At 46.4% G+C, this 18,893-nt stretch overlaps 1 protein-coding gene across 2 annotated transcripts in view; it reads left to right on the top strand.

Moving 5' to 3' along the window:
* The window catches only part of Epb41l3 (erythrocyte membrane protein band 4.1 like 3), a 228,905-nt gene that overhangs the window by 76,048 nt on the left and 133,964 nt on the right, over positions 1–18,893 (top strand). The window contains exon 1 of one of the 2 annotated variants that reach the window (XM_087902313.1): positions 13,131–13,254. The exons of the other annotated variant lie outside the window; for it this stretch is intronic. The gene's annotated coding sequence lies outside the window, so the exon portion shown is untranslated. Of the gene's footprint in view, positions 1–13,130; positions 13,255–18,893 lie in introns of those variants that run through there. 2 annotated transcript variants of the gene reach the window in all.

Here is an 18,893-nt window from a genome sequence, read left to right as displayed (position 1 = left end):
TCACTGTTACAGAAAACCTGAAGTCAACAAAGGAGGAAAAGTTTGTTTGGGCCCCAGGTTTCTGCTTTATGGTCAGCTAGCTTTGCTGCTTCAGATCTGTGAGAAGAAAACGAACCTCTCTCTCTGTCTCTGTTTATCTGTGTGTGTGTGTGTGTGTGTGTGTGTGTGTGTGTGTGTGTATGTGTGTGTGTTGTGGAGAGGGAGGGGTAGTAGAGCAAGCTGCTCATTCACAGTGGTCAGAAAGCAACAAGAGAAAAGAAATGGCCAGGGCCTCAATAGACCCTTCGAAGGCTTGTCCCCAGTGACCCACTTCAAAGCTTCCACTACTTTCAAGGTAGTGACTAAGCCTTTAATCCTTGAGCCTTTGGGGCACACAAACCAAGCCTCAGGCATTTCCTCATTCTTAGGTGTCAAGGCCATCTGGAGATAAGAGGCCTTCACCTTTGTGAGACTTAACCAGCACCTGGGATGAAGAGAGAGAGAGAGAGAGAGACAGAGACAGAGACAGACAGAGAAAGAGAGACAGAGAGAGAAAAAAAGACAAATAAGAAATGTTAAGTGATGAGAGAGATGAAGAATGGGATAGGGATTTAGGAGCCTGCTACTCTGCAAGTACAGCTGAGGTAATAAGGTGTAAGGTGGCTCATAGTTACTCTGCTGGCCTTATACCTAAGGCGAAGCAGGGCATCATGGAAGGAGCCTGTAGCAAATCCAGCAGAAAAAGAGAGACACTTTGAACAGCCCTTTAAGGACAATACCCCAGTGGCCTGAAGATGTCCACTGGGCCTCACTTCTCATAGTCTACCAAACTGAAGACAACGCCTTTGCCACATGGACCTTCGTAACTCTTATGATGTAAACTTAGTGTCTTTTTGCATGTTTTCCGTTAAAATACTGGATGTTGTTGAAGGCACTGGACCAACAGAGAGAACAGATGATCACAGGCCTGGCTTCTTAGGCACTGAAGGGAGGCAGAAGTTGCTGAGATGAGGTAGGAGTGTGGTTGATGGCTTTGGCCCAGAGGAGCGTTGCATGGGTAGAAGGCACATAGTGTGCGTCCTGGGTGTTTGGAAGGACTTGGAACACATGACTGACATGGTCTGGATTTTGTTTTATGTTTCACGAGGCTCCAATACCTTGCATTTGGAGTCCTGGGATAGCAGCAGAGGTGAACAAGCTGAATACCGTTTTGTAGCATTGTCTGACTGCTACTTGAGAAACTCTCTAAAGCTGGCTCATAAGAGTCGGGGAGATTTACTCAAGGTCCTACAAGCTCCCAACTTACAAATATTTCTATCTGCTTTGACACGCTGTCCATGCTCCATCTTCCTAGCTCTTGCCACCAAAGACCATCTCAGGTGCCCCTTCTTCTGCCATCCACAGGAGCTTGGAATAAAGCCATGAATGGTATTGCTCTTTAAAAAGGGCAGGTGTGCTCCCTGGCAGGCTCGCAGAGCAGCCGCTTGTCCGACAAGGATGGCTGTGGGTCCCTGCAAGATCTCCAGGGTGGCAGCGCCATGCGGCCGGGGGAGTCAGGCGAGCGGGTACGGCGGATAAAAGGCTCATAGGACATAGTAAATAGACATAAAGCTAAGAATAAGGGTAAACATTTATTACTTAAAGAAAAAGGAGAGAAAGAAAGGCAGAAATAGAAAAGAGGACAGAGAGAGAAAAACACGTGTGCACACGCCAGGAGAGAGAGAGTTAAGATGGCGACTAGGAGGTCAGAAGTGGCTGGGAGTGGGTGTGGTTAGTCCTTAAAGGCACCGCAAAGGAATAACATTCCCGAATCCTTTTTATAATAAAAAGTAGAAGGTTAGACATTACAGTTTGAAGGAATTGGGGCGGCGAATTCTCAAGACTGTTTCCGGCTGATTTGTGGGTGTTGTCTTTGGGGGGTGGGGGAGATCCGAGAAAAGGCTGGGTGCTCTTCACATCCTGGCATAGCTGGTCTCTGCTCCCAACAGGTGTCTGTGGCATGGAAATGTCTGGTGTTCCAACACCTGGTTAGGGTATTGGCAGAACAGAGGACAAAGTTAAATTGAGAAAAAAAATTTTTAGGACCAGGGAATTGAGGGGTTATGTATCTGACCTGTTTATGGTGGGTTCTTTAATTCTGCTCCCTGGAACTCATAAGAAAAATATAAGTTTTAGACATAATGGCTGTGACATATTTTTGTACAATGAAAGTATTTTTATTTGGTGAAACAACCTGGCAAAACCTCTTAGCTATCAGACTGTCAGAGATCTTTGAGAAGGATAAGATTTTACTTGAGTTACTGATTAAAAAATGACAGAGAATTTACTTGGCTGGCACCCAGAGCTACTCTTTTGGGTCCTCCAAGGCTACTGAAGGTTATATTTGACCTTTTCTGTTAAGCGCAGAGCCTGTCAGGCTTTAGAAGATCCTGTGGGCTAATAAATCTGTAGGAAGACAGGCCTACCTTGACCTGGGCAGCTAGGCTGTCGATTCCAGTGATTCTGTCCACGTTTGGAGGTCTTCAGTTTAGGTGAAAGGCAATTTTGCTCAATGGTCAGCGCTTGGCAGTCGAAGCAAACTGCAGATGGACGCTGGTCTGTGACCGTTTGTCTTTTGTCTTCTTGGAGGAAACAGAGTGCTTGCTAGGAGCCAACCTGTCTCTTTTTGTTATGAAAAGTTTTTTTTTAAAAAAAAAACATTTAAATATCGCATTCCCCAGATCTCTGAGCAGTTGAGGGCTGATTATAAGGTATAGCTGCAGTATAGAATCTGTCTGAAAGGTTGGGTCTGAGTTTGACTGTACTGACTCTTAATAGGTAAGATCCACATTTGTAAAAAGACATACAGAAAGAAAAAAAATTGTAACATTAAGATTAGTGGCAGAATTGACAATGGTAGAGAATAGCTTAATAGTACATACCAGTTTAAAATATGAGACTTATGATTTTGTAGTCTGAAATGAGATGTAATGAACAATCATTATACATAGAAAGACTGAACAGGAATTAGGCAAACTGCATGCTTCTGATGGGTCCTATCAGAAGCGCGTCACTATGCAAAACACCTGTAATCAGAGTTAACGAGAGGATTTCAGTGAACACTGAGGAGGGGGAGAGGAAAGGCAGGACATACATGAGAATGAGAGAGCTTGGTCGAGTGATCTGGCTCTCAGTGAATCTAGCAATAAAGTCACCTGACCCCAATGAACATGGTGGCAGCCACATATTGTGGCTTGAATGGAAAAGCTGCAGGAATTTTAAAAGCCGGGGTCCACCTGGTTGTTATCCAGAGTCTGAATCGTGAAAACCCACATAAACAGACAATTTAAAGATGGATAGGTGTGGAGGATTTTGAGTAAGGCATATTTAGGCTGGTATGACTTGCTTTTCCTGGTCAAGACCATGAAAAACCCGCAAAAACCGTGGCATCTCGAGCCTATGGGGAATAGCTCCCCATTTAGGTGAGATGCAAGCGAACATCCGAAACATGTGCCCAGGTGTCCGAGGTGCCCATGTGGGATGCTATGGCTGAACCCGATCAGCCAATCCATCCGTGAGAAAGATAGGAAAAAAGAAAAGAATGAAATAAAGAGGAAGAAGACTGGCAGCCCTGGGCCCCCAGGTGCGGGAGTGCTGGGAACTGGCTAGTCCAGCTGTCCCAGGCATGGGCTTAACAAGATGCAAGCCATAATGAAGACCAGCGAAGGGATGAAGAAGTTTTACCCCCCGAGCCTAGAAACACCAGGAGGACTGGTCAACCCCGGGTTAAAAGGCTCAGTTAAGCTGGCTGGAGTGGGGAAACTTACAATTAGAAGTCAGTGTTGTTTGTAGGAATGAATCCAGACAGTTGGAACACATGAGTCAGTGTTGAGAAGGCCCTCGGTCCTGATTCAGTCCCGGAAGTTGGTGGTCAGAGTCCCGGACAAAAGGTGAAGCTGGGTCCCTGGCCCTTGGCAGGTGAATCTCTCGAGTGCGCGGCACCAATATTGTTCTTTAAAAAGGGCGGGTGTGTTCCCTGGCAGGCTCACAGAGCAGCCGCTAGTCCGACAAGGATGGCTGTGGGTCCCTGCAAGATCTCCAGGGTGGCAGCGCCATGCGGCCGGGTGAGTCAGGCGAGTGGGTATGGTGGATAAAAGGCTCATAGGACATAGTAAATAGACATAAGGCTAAGAATAAGGGTAAACATTTATTATTTAAAGAAAAAGGAGAGAAAGAAAGGCAGAAATAGAAAAGAGGACAGAGAGAGAAAAACACGTGTGCACACGCCAGGAGAGAGAGAGTTAAGATGGCGACTAGGAGGTCAGAAGTGGCTGGGAGTGGGCGTGGCTAGTCCTTAAAGGCACCGCAAAGGAATAACAAATGGTATCTTTTCCTTTGGGATGTTTGACATGTCGTGAAATTCTAGTCATGATATTTCATGTGTTGTGGGCTCTTTACACCTGCCGTAAGGTAGGCCAGCATTTTTATGGATACATTATTATGAAATGGGTCACCAACAACAGTATAGTTTTTTCCCAAGTATGAATACCAAAATATTGAAAGCAGGCAACATCACCAGGAGACTTCAGTGTGCATAAAAACTGTCTTGCTTCATCGAAGAGAAAGGCCATGTGTGTGTTTGATCCAGTGACTTCCTCCGAGTACACCAGGTAATCTCATGAATATATAAATTAGAATTTCGTCTATGGTTATATACTTTTACAGCACTGCTCTCTTGAGGAACTCTTTATTTATCAGCATGTGCAACTGGCAGGGATGATGTGTTCATATTCATAAGGCAGAGCTCAGCAATGTGTCCATCATTAGCTAGCATCTGCCTTTCTTCAGCCCTATGTCATCTCTGTACACTGGCAACCTTAGATACTTCTAGTAATTTTGAAACACAACCATAGACTAGTAAGCCTACAGTATAATAGAATACAACACTCACACACACACACACACACACACACACACACACACACACTTTATCTGCTCACATCATTCAGCCTTGGTTGGTACCATATCTTGGCTCCTGGGAAGAGTACAGGCATGTATTTGATATAATGATATTTTAGGATTTTGTTTTAGTGTTCTTTTTCTCTTGCTTCTTAACTCTGTCTATATATACAAATTAATTATAAAATATTACATGTAACATTGAGGAAAGAGTAATGCCTGGGCACCTTTACTTGGAGGTTTTCACCCAGTATAGCAGACATGCATCAAGTTTCCTGTATCAGTCAGACATGGTGGCGCAGACCTTTAATCCCAGCACTTGGGAGGCAGAGAAAGATGAATCTCTGTGAGTTCAAGGTCAGCCTGGTCTACATAGTGAGACCCTGTTCCAAATAAAAGTTTCCCATCAACTTCCTTTATCACTGGGGAGATAAAATATCTAACAAAGCAACTCAAGGGACTCTTACTTGGTTCATGGAAGGTACAGTTCATCCTGGTGGGGAAGGCAGGGCATGGTGGCAGGAGTGTGACACAGCTGGACACACAATGTGTGTAGGAGTGTGTGTGTGTGTGTGTGTGTGTGTGTGTGTGTGTGTGTGAAACAGGGATGAATGTTTTGCTAAGCTCTGTCCTTTCTCTTGAGTCTGGGACCCCAGCTCATTGGATGGTATACCCATATTTGGCGTGGTCTTCTCTTTTCAGCTAAGCCTGTTAGGAAACAGTCTGAGAGTCATAGACAGGAGCGTGCGTTTCCACGGTCAGTCTAAATCCAGTGGAAGTGATGGCTAGGATGCGTGTCTCCGTGGTCAGTCTAAATCCAGTGGAAGTGATGCCTAGGATGTGTGTCTCCGTGGTCAGTCTAAATCCAGTGGAAGTGATGCCTAGAATGTGTGTCTCTGTGGTCAGTCTAAATCCAGTGGAAGTGATGCCTAGGATATGTGTCTCCGTGGCCAGTCTAAATCCAGTGGAAGTGATGCCTAAAATGTGTGTCTCTGTGGTCAGTCTAAATCCAGTGGAAGTGATGCCTAGGATTTGTGTCTCCGTGGTCAGTCTAAATCCAGTGGAAGTGATGCCTAGAATGTGTGTCTCCGTGGTCAGTCTAAATCCAGTGGAAGTGATGCCTAGGATTAGTCACCACAATCCCATCTTGTGTTACATTTCTCCTAATTGAAACTTTTGTGAAACATTTCAAGTGTGTACCATGTTAATGTTTCCATAACACCCGTCCCTAGCCACAGGAATTAGCTTCAGCTGCTGTAGGGGGTTCCTCACAGGACTCCACTGTGGAGCCACCATTAAGAAGCACACTCTATTCTAATTAATCAGAATATGTAAGAAATGGTTCAAGGGATAATGATAGTGAGAAAATCTGAAGCCCACAGATCCTAAACATTATCTAATTTTCTATCCATCAGTCTTAATGGCATTGATGGGAATGTAATGTGTACATGTCTGCCTGTTGAACCTTAACAATCATACAATTTAGGAATGAGCGTTGTGATACCTCAGCAGAATTCAGTAAAAAGCCTTCCTGGTTTTCTGTTCTGAGTACTTATGCCCTGATTTCAAAAGCCGTAGCATATGCAGCCACCTAGATTCATTTGGTAAAGCCTAGCCTAGAGAGAAGTAGGCCTTCGAGGGACACAGGGTGAGCAGATGAGAGAAGATTGGGTGGAGGGTGGGAGAGGTCCTTCTCAGGGGAGAGGAGGTGGCGGCTATCATTACCTTCGTGGAGAAAAGCACCCCACAGTGACAAATGTATCACAATCTAGAATAGGCAAAGTCTGCACGGTTTTCATCAAACAATGTGTGTACCTATATTTCTGAACTTGGAATCAGAGTTATTGCCACATATGGTGCATGAATTCAGGCAAACCCCCATCCCTGGATGACAGACTTGTGAAGAACAATTTCATATCTGAATTGGATAGCACTGTATGTACAATCTTGCCCAAATATCCTGTAAACAGGGTCGTTTGGAGCATTAACAGGTATTGTCTGGGGTCCCCTTGAATGGCATAGTCACAGGATGGCATGCTCTCAAGACAGCCTGGTTACACCATAATGGTGATCATCATTTACTGAGCCGAATCCTAATTCTTGATATGACCTGAACAAGGAAAGCATTACTGATACCAGATGCCTGCCATGTTGTCTTCATACATAAAGATGTAAAATTAGACCTCATTTCCTAATGCTTATGGGTCCTTTCATAAAACCAAATAGTGCTTTAATTGTTTTTAAAAATGCAAGATTCATACAGAAAAATTAACAGCATGTTGATGTAAAAACATTAACAATGTCTCGTGAAAATTCTGTGTGCTACACTTCTGTAGAGAGAAAGTTGTGACATCTGGTCAGTTTACCTAATTTGGCCACTAGTTAGTGTGAGAAATGCCTCTTTGGCTTTATTAACCCAAGATGCATTAATTTGAGTAAATCTATCTTTTGGGCTTAAATCAATCAGATGTCAGACTTCACCCAAACTGCCAGAAATGAGTCCTCTATTTCCCATGTCAGTGTGGCACCCCTTGGCAATATTGTGAAGATGCTTTGTGTATTTGGCGATTAAGGTCAGGGCTGTACCATCACTGCGATCTTCGATAAATGGCCTTGTAATGCAGTCATTGCTGGAGCTGGGAACAGAGCAATCTTTCACTGTTATTTATCGCTGTACTTATGGCTAATGAACTGCTGTTGCAGGCTGATGCATCCAAGGACAAGATCTAAGCAATATGTCTTCTGCAAACCGTGAAGTGACTGGTGTGGTGTATGCTGTGGGACTAGCTCACCTCTGGGTCTTAATGAGGCTGTTCCAGTCAGCATGTGTGTGTGTGTGTGTGTGTGTGTGTTTGTGTGTGTGTGTTGTGTGTGTGTGTGTGCATGCAAATCTCTTCTTCCACTTTGTACTCTCTTACGTTTCTGTGAAACATGTCACCCATGGACCATGGACATCAACTGGTCACCTAGATCAGTGGCTATCAGGATTAAATGAGTTATAATCACACTTGGGAAATTGTTACCCCATGTCTTCTGATTTTCTTAGTCTGGCCTCCACCAGAAAATATTCATTATTAACGAGCCCTTGAGGTGATTCTGACATAAACGATGTAAATATGTTTGTTTTCTGAGACAGTTTAAAAAACAGTTTGCACACAATCTAGTTTTGGGAAACTGCAGTATTCTTTCCAATCTGTACCGTGTACAAACAAGTCAGCCTTGACAATGCAGACACATTCCTAGTACACATCTTGATCAGGGCTGAGGCAATAGCTAGGGCTGCTTCAAATGCCTTTGCCCTATTCGATTGATTTCAAGTGTCACAAACATTTTGCACATTTTCATTGATTCTCAGAGGATTCTAAGAAACGATGAACTATGATGAAATCACACTTTCAGGGTGGGCCCATACTAGACTGGTCAGGGAGAAAGGGAAAGGATCTACTTAAAAAACAAAGGCTTCCCTGTCTTCTTTGAGTCACCACCGCAGGCTTGCCTAAAGAGGGCAATGTAAACCTGAACAGAGCTGGCAAGTCAGCAAACCAGCTTCCGAAGTTAATTCTTGAGCGCCACTGGAAGGAAATGTAATTGGTGATTAGGATCACTGACAACCTTGGGAGAGAGGGAGAGGATTGCTGGTATTTATTGTGCTTTTGGGGGAAGGGTAAAAAGTGATAAAACAGTAAGCATCTCAGAGCAGCTAAGTGGATGTCATCTGTTCAGGAGCTGAATTTAGTAATATTATTTATTAGCCAGTTCCATTCTTAATATTTTAACCCTGCATAGAGAATTCCCAAGAATAAAACATTTTTTGTGTGTATTTGTTTTATTTGGAAATTGACATTTCCAACTCCTATTTATATTTTACAATTCCATTTTTATATTATATACAAAACTCTCAAATAGAAAACATTCATAATGAACTCCTACTTTTATTGACAAGAAGAATAAAATTATTAGGTGTTTCAACTCTACAAAGAACTGAGTGTTAGACTAACTTTTAAATTTGATTGTTAGAAATAGTTTGATTTAAAAGTACTGAAACCTGGTTTTAAAGCTTAGTAGAAATCACGTTTTGAAAGGGTAGGCTTTAAAAAAGCGAAGCCCAATGTGTAGTGTCCTGACTTTTGTAAGAGTGTGGAGGAAAAGGAGACCAAGAAAGAATTCTGCTGAACCGAAATGATTCCCCTTTAATGACGGGCGAATATGTCAAAACCCACTCCTTTGCAGATGCTCACATTTTCTGTACACTTTGTTTTGTATTTGTTGTTTGTGGTGGTGTTTAAATCGTCTCTTACATCTGTGCCATGCATCTATTCAGCTCCTGGAATGATGCACACCCAGCATGGAGAGACAGCAGCTGGAAGCCTTAATGAGCTATAAGCTTAACACTATTCTGAGAACCTAGGAACTCTTCAAATGAATTCTTATTTCAGAAGGAGATGCTTGTTGCTTTTGAATTATGCATTCACCCCTGTATTTCTTATTTACAGTCTCCAGTAATGCTGTGGCTAAAGGCGTGCTCTCATTTCAAGAATTTGATATGCAATTCAGGTGCCTGGCATTCCTTTGAGCATAAAGCAGGCCTCAGCTGGTTGCTGTGAAGGCTGTTAGCTTGTTCCTGAACCTGCAGCTTAGACTGAGCAAATGAGAACAAATGGTGTGTATGCCTAATGGAACAGCACGTCCAGGGTTTGGTCCAAGTTCAGGATTCCTTCAGCCTTCAAGTTTGGAACATCTTCAGACAGGGCCACTAGTCAGATTTCAAACATTATTTCTTCTGGTATCTTGTTCATGAAGCTGACAAATCCTGCCGTCAAGGCAACCTGAACATTCGGCTTGCCCTGCTTTGGTTATCAAGGGAAGCCATCACTGTTGTCCAGGGGGCAGGATTGTGAGTAGCAACATATCAGCCTGATGCTGCTGCTTGCATGTGGAGGAGCTTCATGGGGATTGGTGCCTCTTCACATTGTGCTTGAGATACGCTGCATCGCTAACGTCACACCATGGACAGAGTTCTGCATGGCTGCTGGCCGTCAGCGATACATGTGATGTGCAGCCATTATAGGAAGCGTAGAAATAACATTAGTGCCATAGAGTAATCTTGAATGTGTAGGAGGAGAGCAGAACGGGTATCCCGAGGCCTAAGCTAGGAAGTTGGAATGCTTCTCCACATTTTGTAGATTTTTGCATTTGCATAATGTTCCATGTAATGCCATCTATACAAAGTTGAATGTTCGTGTAAAATGGCCACAAACTTTGGGGGAATGCAAAAGACTTTTACCTGGTAGACGTGTTTTATATCTCAGAAATAGACACAAACCACTTTTCTGTAGCTTGCTGGAAAAGCATCATGAGTTTTGCATTAGCAAAGTAAGGACTTCTCTATGGGCTAAGTCGCTTTATTTGTAGCAGTGAAAGGGGTGCATGGAGAAGCTGAACTCAAGCAAGCGCAAACAAGCAAGCAAATCCAGTTGTGACTGCTGTCACCACTTTACTCAGATTTTATGGTGTACCCCTCCTTTCTATATAGAAGAGTTTGATATCTTATTTCCCAGTGAGAGTTAGATGGACTTCTTATATATTACTTTTACTCAGCGGGTATTGAGATATGTTTGTGTGTGTGTGTGTGTGTGTGTGTGTGTGTGTGCGCGCGCGCGCGCGTGCACGCGCACATGGAAGGACACATAGACTTGAGTGTATGTACATGTGCTTGTGGAGGCCGGAGGTGCTTCCTTAGGTGCTGGCATCTACCTTGATTTTTGAGATAAGAACTTTCATGACCTGGGATTCGCCACTCCAGCAACCCAAGGGACCCACCTTTCTCCACTCTCACAGTGCTGATATGACAAGCATGTGGCACCACAGCTGGCTCTTTTATGGGGCTCTGTGTGACCAAACTCAGGTCCTCGTGCTTACAAGGCAAGCACCGAGCTACCTCCTCAGTCCCTGGTGTCTTTTAGATTTTATAGAATTCTAAATTAAGGAAGCATAAGGAATTTTGAAAAATATCCCGTTATTGTTTTCTACATAAGGAGACAGAGTCCTCCATGTAAAGAGGCAACATAGTCCATTATTCAACACCTACTCGCTCATTTAGCAAAAACTAAGTTCTGACTTGCAATGTCCCATGTGTGGCACTGTGGGGAGACAGATGTCTACCAGGGGCCCCTGCAGGGTGATAAGCTTTCAGTTAAGCAACACACACACAAGGACATTACTGAGGGAGCAATGCCCTGCCTGTGGGCTGGCTGGATTTCGTTTCTTTTTCCATGTCTGTGTTAGATGAGCCAACAGCTGTTGGTCTTGGTTGTGCCCAAGGGGACTTAACACAATTGCTTCCCAGGTCCACGATTGCACTAGGCGAGGACTTGGATTTTACTCCAATTTTTTTTGTGTGGGGATTCGGAGGGGTGAGACAGTGTCTCACGTAGGCCAAACCTGGCCTAAAATTTGCTGTGCAGCCGAGGAAGACTTTGAGCTTCTGACCCTCCCACTCCAACCCCAGCTGGAGTGCTGAGACTGGGGATCCAGCACTGGGGCTCCCTGGGTGATAGACAAGGACGCTACCAAATTAGCTGCCTCCCTAGCTCTTACACCAATCCTGGAACCCGTGGATGATTCGGATGACTACCTGGATATTCCTAGCTTTTCAAGTAGAACATGTAGTATTCTGTCTACCATATTTCTCCTAGAAAGTAGTCATTCCCACGCCACCGTCCATCAGGATCCGGGTTCATGAGTCATGGAGGGAACAGTTTGTATTCTTTTTTTTTAAAAAAGGAAAAATCACAAAGGCACTGCAGCCACATGAACGGAAGCACGAAGCCATCTGTGTCTCAAATGATAGCATTAAGCTTGTGTTTGTTGTAAATAATACGATTTGTTCAAAGGGGCCTTCACTGCGCACAGACATACACAGACAAGCCATGTCTTCATTCATGGGATTGTGCACCCTAGCCACGAATGTGCAGATGACATGTATACATGTCTCAACACTAATATAGGCGGCGGCCATAGTCAGTATTTGAACTTTCTCACGTTATTTGTAAGGGACTTCTTATTCCCTCTGGCTCTTGGATCAGGGCCCTAGGCTGCTGGCTCCTCCTCTCTGCAGCCTGGAATCAGCCCATCTACTCTACGGTCTATGCAGTGCCATAGGCTTTTTCTTCCCAAGCATGACTTAACTCAGACTATCCTACTCAAATGTTGAATTCCCAGAGCTGCACATCTTCTACAAAACACAGTCCCCTAAGCCCCACAGCAGATGGAGTGATGGAGCAGCATATTTTCTACCTTCTCTCCTGCATGAGGTAACCAAGTTCCCTCCTCTCCAGCCAAGACAATCCATGCCACCTCGCTTTCCTATTGCCCGTATTCTAGATACCTAGGCCACGTCCCCCACCTCCTCAGGTCTGCTGAGAGAGCACACAGACATTTATTTTGCATTGTGTCCATTCCATCCATTAGAAAATTCAATAGTTTGTGAATCTCTTTTCCTCCCCTAATGAGTCTTAGCTTCAGGCCAGTGACTAGGTGATTTGAGAAAGGCCTTAAAAGTCTTAAAGAAATATGCCCATGTGGCTTGAGCCCAAAGTGTGAGATGACCAGAGAACGGAGAATTTCTTTCACCTGGAAGTCGGGATGTGCGTCTCTGCCTCTCTCCATTTCAGCCTAAGCTTTATAGTTGCCAGGAAGGAGGGAGCTGCTGACAGGCACAAAACCTATTATCATTCTAATTAACTCAGGTCTTCTCTATGAACTTAAATTTCTGGAGTACGGAACCTGCAAGACACTTCCAATTTCAAGTGGAAAAAAAAAAAAAGAAACAAAATACTGCAGTTCCTAAGCCAATAGAGAACTCACCACTCACAGGAAGGTCAAAAAGAAAAGAAAAGAAAAAAAAAATCAACCGCCCAAACCCTCCCTCCGCTCTCGCCGCGAGTTATCTGTGAAGTGAGCGGAGGGGACCCAGAGGCCCAGCAATAATCCAAGTGTAAATCCAAAGGCTACTGCTATTGGCAGCTGTCTCGGTCGCGGTTCCCAGAGGCAGGCTCTAAGAGGACTGATCAACCTAGGTGTCCTGAAGAACTGCGGTGGCCCCCCTCCCCCGCGCGCGGGAGGGAAGTCGGGACGAGGTTGGCCCTCCTCGCTCGGTGTCTGGGCGTGGGCCCCGCCGCAGCTCCGCGGAGCCTCCGTGTCTCCTGCAAAGGGGGGCGGGGGAGCCCAGAGCTGCGGCTTCCTCCCGCGCGGAGTCTCCCGCGCACCGCCGAGCAGGACGCCAGTGCCAGCCGGGTCCCCACGCCGCGGCGCGCCCGGCCTCCCCGCAGCCCACAGGTAACTTTTCTGCTCTTGGTGGCCGAGGGGCTCCGATGGGGGGCTCGTTTCTGAGGCGCGCGGGGCTCGGGGACCCCAGTGTGCTGAATCCTCCGCTCTCGGCCTCCGGCCTGGCGACCTCTCTCCTAGCCCTGTCCCCCAGGGACGACCGGGCCCCGCGCCCCTCTCCGGCCATCAGAGCGGATTTCAGGGTCGGGGCGCCATGTTCTGAGCTTACAGGGCTCGGGGCGACACTGCGGCGCCAGGCCGGGGGCCGTGCACGGGAGGGGCTGTGCGCCCCGAGGCTGCGGCTGCCGTTGCGTTCGTGCGGGCTGCGGGCGCGGCGGGGCTCGGAGCATCCCGGCTCTGCAGCGGGGCCGGCCGCTTTTACGTAACTTGCCTCCTTCCCCGAGTGGGCAGCGTCCCCAGGCCGGCAGCCGGCCAGCCAGGTGGCTCCGGGCCTGGGCACCTGCGGGCCGCGCGCCCCTGGGACGGCTCCCTGCACCGGGCGGGAACGCGCCCCGGCCTGCAGACCCGAGCACCCGGGCGGGCGCGGCTCACCTGGCGCCCTCTGGGCTGCGGGCCGAGGAGAGGGGTGGGGGTGGGGAAGCTGGGGACCGCTAGAGTGGGGTCCTTGCTAGGCTGTGCGTCTTCGGCTGGCTCCTGCACCGGGGCCGGGGAATTGCTTTCTCGGGTTCCCCTCTAATCGCACCGTACTTCTTCCCCTTCCCCCTTTCCCCTGCACCCGGCGCCAAGTTCACAGCTTCTGCAATGCGGTGGGTGTGGTTACCTCGCAGATTGTAAGTGTGGTCCTTGCGGTTGGGAGAATTCTTGCCCTTTTCTCTCTTTAGACTTACTGATCTGAAGTTTTCTAGCTGGGAGTGGGGTGGGGGGAAATTTACCCTCCTGTCTGTGCAGACCAGGGTTCAAGTTGAGAAGAGTCCTGCAGAGCACATCGAATGATAAAGGGAACATGTGGTATTAATTAAGCATGGAGGCTGGGCTGTCCTGAAAGGGCCAGGCAGTCCTCCTAATAACGCAATGCTTCCATTACGTGTTTAAGTTGATGTTTCAGCTTTTTTACATTACTTTTGTGGAATTGCTTTTGCAGATGTCCTTGGCTGTGGTTTTCGGGGGGCCCATTTAGGGGGGGGGTCTGTGGGGCGGTCAGACGTTCTGGGGTTACCCTTGGTAGCATAATTATCCAAGTAAAGGATTTAAATCTGGTGCTAGAAAGAAATTTCTTTTTGCATTTTACACTGCATTTGAAAGCCTCGATGAAGCAAAAGTGATGAAACTGCACCTATATCCGGAAGCCATGAATGCAGCGCCCTTACAGCAGAGTGGGGCATCAAACTTTGATGCTCAGTATCTTGACTCAGCAATGGTGGCTTCCTGCTGTCTTCTAACCGCATGCTCATTGAGGCATCAACTTTTAAAACTTTAATTGCAGTAACAAAGTTATTGTGACAGGAAATAAATTCTAAATTGAAGAAGCATGCCTTTCATTTGCTAATTTCCGAAACGCTGGCTGAAATAAACTGAATATTGAGTACTGAATTATTTACATTATGATTTTTTTTCGGATAGTTTAGAAAAGCTAGGTAATTAGACGCACAGGCTACTGCATGAATTGTTCTCGTATGCAGCAAGTTCTTGCAAAACCGAGCATGTGTTCTGAGCGGTTCATCAGAAACCAGATGAGTAGCCATTGAAGTTTGTGAGCGCCTGTGGGCCAAGGATGGTGGAGCTGAAAGTCAAAGGTCAGTGTCCTGATGGTATATGTACATGTAATTTTTAAGCATTTTCTTATGCATGAGCATGGTGTAGGTTAGAAGGTGAATTTGTCACTTCTTGTTGGGTGTTTGGACCAAGGCCAACTTTGATTTGTGCAATAAAACAAGATAATGGCTTATATTTTTTTTGGACTGGATCAGGTGTGGTTTTATATATGTACATGTTGCTGTTAAAAACAATTCAAAGGCAAAGCACAGCAAGGATGCACTGAGGCAGAAGAGGGGCGGCCACCTGTGTCCTGGGAGAGATGTTGCTGCTGCTGCTGTCTGCTGTGTGGGAGGCGTGCAGAGGGGTGAACAGAGCGGTGTGCAGAGGGGTGAACACAGCGGTGTGCAGAGGAGTGAACACGGCGGTGTGCAGAGGGGTGGACATGGCGGTGTGCAGAGGGGTGGACACGGCGGTGTGCAAAGGGGTGAACACAGTGAACACAGCGGTGTGCAGAGGGGTGGACACGGCGGTGTGCAGAGGGGTGGACACGGCGGTGTGCAGAGGGGTGGACACGGCGGTGTGCAGAGGGGTGAACACAATGAACACAACGGTGTGCAGAGGGGTGGACACGGCGGTGTGCAGAGGGGTGGACACGGCGGTGTGCAGAGGGGTGGACACAGCGGTGTGCAGAGGGGTGAACACAGTGAACACAGCGGTGTGCAGAGGGGTGGACATGGCGGTGTTTTCTGGTAGGACCTGCTTGGTGCTTTAGAAGTTCTACAGTTGACAAATGAGAAGCCGTGCCTTCTGTGCCAGTGAAAAATGGACTCCAGGAGTAGCCTGGGAAATGTTTTCTTTTGGTGAGAAGTCAACGATAAAGAAGAGAAGTTTCTTACGTAGAATACCCCGCTCATCTTTAACTCTGTTCTCGGAGTCTTTTCCAAGTCCCGCATTGGTTTTCCTCGTTGAGTATCGGCTTTATTAGGGGATGTAGACGCCCCACTGACACCCGGGCATCGTTTATCTTCAGATACCCTTAGCAGTGCAGTTGCAGCATCCTTTCCCTTCAGAGGGCATCAGACACCCAGGGCCCTAGGAGGACTCTGCTGTCATTTCAATTGTCCTGGCTACAAAGGAGTACGTCCTCAGAGGCAGGGACTGGGGCAGTGAAGTCATTGCTCCACCAGAGGCTGTGACATCACCATGGCTCAGAGGAAACAAGGGTGGGGCAGGCAGAGCCATCCCAAGCTTCATGCTGCCTTTAACTATGTCTGGTGCATAATGAACGAGACTCTCACACTGAACTGCACATCAAGTTGTCATCTGGTTGTAAAAAAAAAAAAAAAGTGTCTCAAAACTGTTGACTATTCCTGCTCCATAAGAGATATTGTGATTTCTTAAAGAAATTTAATTTTAAAAATAAAGGGCCAGCGAATCAGTATTTTAATTTATTAAGTCAATAGTCCATCCTGTTTATATTAACAACATTTTACTTAAATTTTGGGGTTAGATTATTAGGGTCTTCTTTAGAAGTGTATAGTGTCTCTTACTTTCTGAACAGAGAATATGGTTGTGTGTTTTTATATGCGGCGCTTGCAGCTGGCAAACCGGGAGAAAATAGAAAAGCTAGAGATTTCAGTCACAGGAGATATTTGCCACAATTTGGGGGCATTTCATTTTTATTATAACTTTGCTCTCTTTGCTAACGTTATTTTATAATTTGACATTTCAGTCCTTGTAGGATTCTAGTGTGGAGATGACACATTTCACCCAAATGAGTGTCCCCTAAGTGATAAGAGGGCTCGCAGGTTGGGAGCCTGTAAGTGCGTTTGCTGTTATTTGATGATGGATTTAATGTGATCTCAGCAGGGAGAGGGAAGAGCCGCAGATGTCTTTTGTATAGGTCTTCATAAAGATGACTGCCGTGTTTCCACCTAGGTGTGCCCAGGCTGTAGGAGGTCAGGGCGGTTCTTGCTAAATGGTAAAGCTATTCCAGGTCACGATTCTGAAGCGGAGAGGAGAGGAGACATGAGAGAGCAGTGGAGGTAGGGACGTCTAAATTAGGTGCTGGGTCTGCAGATTGCTGGTGAAATGTCTTCGGTGCCGTGGTTTTAGACCCTGTGATGATTGGTTAAATTGCACGCTGTAGGACTGGAAGCTTCTATTAGCTCCAAACCCCTAATTCTTTCGTAATTTGCAGTATGGAAGAAAGGCTGACAACTTAATTTTTAGATTGCTGACATTTTGATACGTTTGTTCTTATAGACTTTCTTACAAACCACACATATGTGCATTCACATGGACCTGTGCACACACTCATGCAGATGCGCACTTGCGGAGGTAGCCTTGGGTTAGGTTCAGGAAACAAACGCATTGTTAACTTTTTTCTGTGTTTATTGCTTTCCTTTCAATCATACTGGGTTGAATACATGGTGTGTGCCATGACTCTCTCTTCCTGGGGTTTCATCCATGAACCAAACAGTGCTACCTCTAAAGCATTTAGTAAGTATTCATGGAACGGAATAAGAAATAAGGCCATTTTTGACATATTCCTTTAAAAATGTGCTTGAGAAGCCCTGGCACTGTGTAGTGCCGGCTCTTTTGTGCAGCCGCTGTTTTTAATAGAAAGGTCGTCTCCGTATCCACCTCGCTTGCCGTCTGTAGCTTCAACTGTGCAGGTTCCCGCGGGCTTACTTTATCAGGGACGAGAATGCTGCAGGGTATCGAGGGGAAAGGAGAATGGGGTCTTTGTGGGAGGACTGTGGGTGTTCTGCTTCCTGTCCCGCCAACTCTAATTGGTGTCAGGGAGAACCGGTGCAGGGGGCTGCCTACTCAGAAGAGAGGGAACAGATGGAAGACAAAGATGAAGTGGTTTTCAGTGCTGGGAGATGGCACTGATCCTGCCTGTGACACAGAAAGAGAACTCTATGTGTACATATATATGTAAGTAATGTGTATGTGCAAGATACGTATATACACTGTGTATATGTATAATTGGTGCATGCATGATACATATATATGCAAGGTATACAGATACATTATTTGTGTACGTTCTCAGGTAGTGTTTCTCCTAATTCAAGCTCCAAATCTCACCATTCCTAAAGCCAGCTTCCCCACATTTAAAGTCTCAGCATTGGGTTCTATTTTTACCGTGTCAGTTGTATGGCAGAGATAATGCTAACACTCTCACCCATAGATTAGGACTGTACATTGAAAACCGAAGCTTGGCCACCGGCTGCTTTTATGAAAATTCTGGAGCATGCACTGGAGCATGCATCCAGTGCTGCTGGTGACACACGCATGGTCTATCACATGGAAACACCGGAGCGTGCATCCAGTGTTGCTGGTGACACACGCATGGTCTATCACATGGAAACACTGGAGCATGCATGCAGTGCTGCTAGTGACACACGCATGGTCTATCACATGGAAACACTGAAGCATGCATGCAGTGCTGCTGGTGACACACGCATGGTCTATCACATGGAAATACCGGAGTATACATGCAGTGCTGCTGGTGACACACACATGGTCTATCACATGGAAACACCGGAGTGTGCAACCAGTGCTGCTGGTGACACCCACATGGTCTATCACATGGAAACACTGGAGCAGGCATCCAGTGCTGCTGGTGACACCCACATGGTCTATCACATGGAAACACTGGAGCATGCATGCAGTGCTGCTGGTGACACACGCATGGTCTATCATCACATGGAAACACTGGAGCATGCATGCAGTGCTGCTGGTGACACACGCATGGTCTATCACATGGAAACACCGGAGCATGCATGCAGTGATGCTGGTGACACACGCATGGTCTATCACATGGAAACACCGGAGCGTGCAACCAGTGCTGCTGGTGACACCCGCATGGTCTATCACATGGAAACACTGGAGCAGGCATCCAGTGCTGCTGGTGACACCCGCATGGT

The sequence above is a fragment of the Myodes glareolus genome, chromosome 27, assembly GCF_982192425.1.
Source record: "Myodes glareolus chromosome 27, mMyoGla1.1, whole genome shotgun sequence".
Lineage (NCBI taxonomy): Eukaryota > Metazoa > Chordata > Mammalia > Rodentia > Cricetidae > Myodes > Myodes glareolus.
The sequence above is the reverse complement of the archived record's forward strand: the minus strand, read 5'-3'. Positions and strand labels throughout refer to the sequence as shown.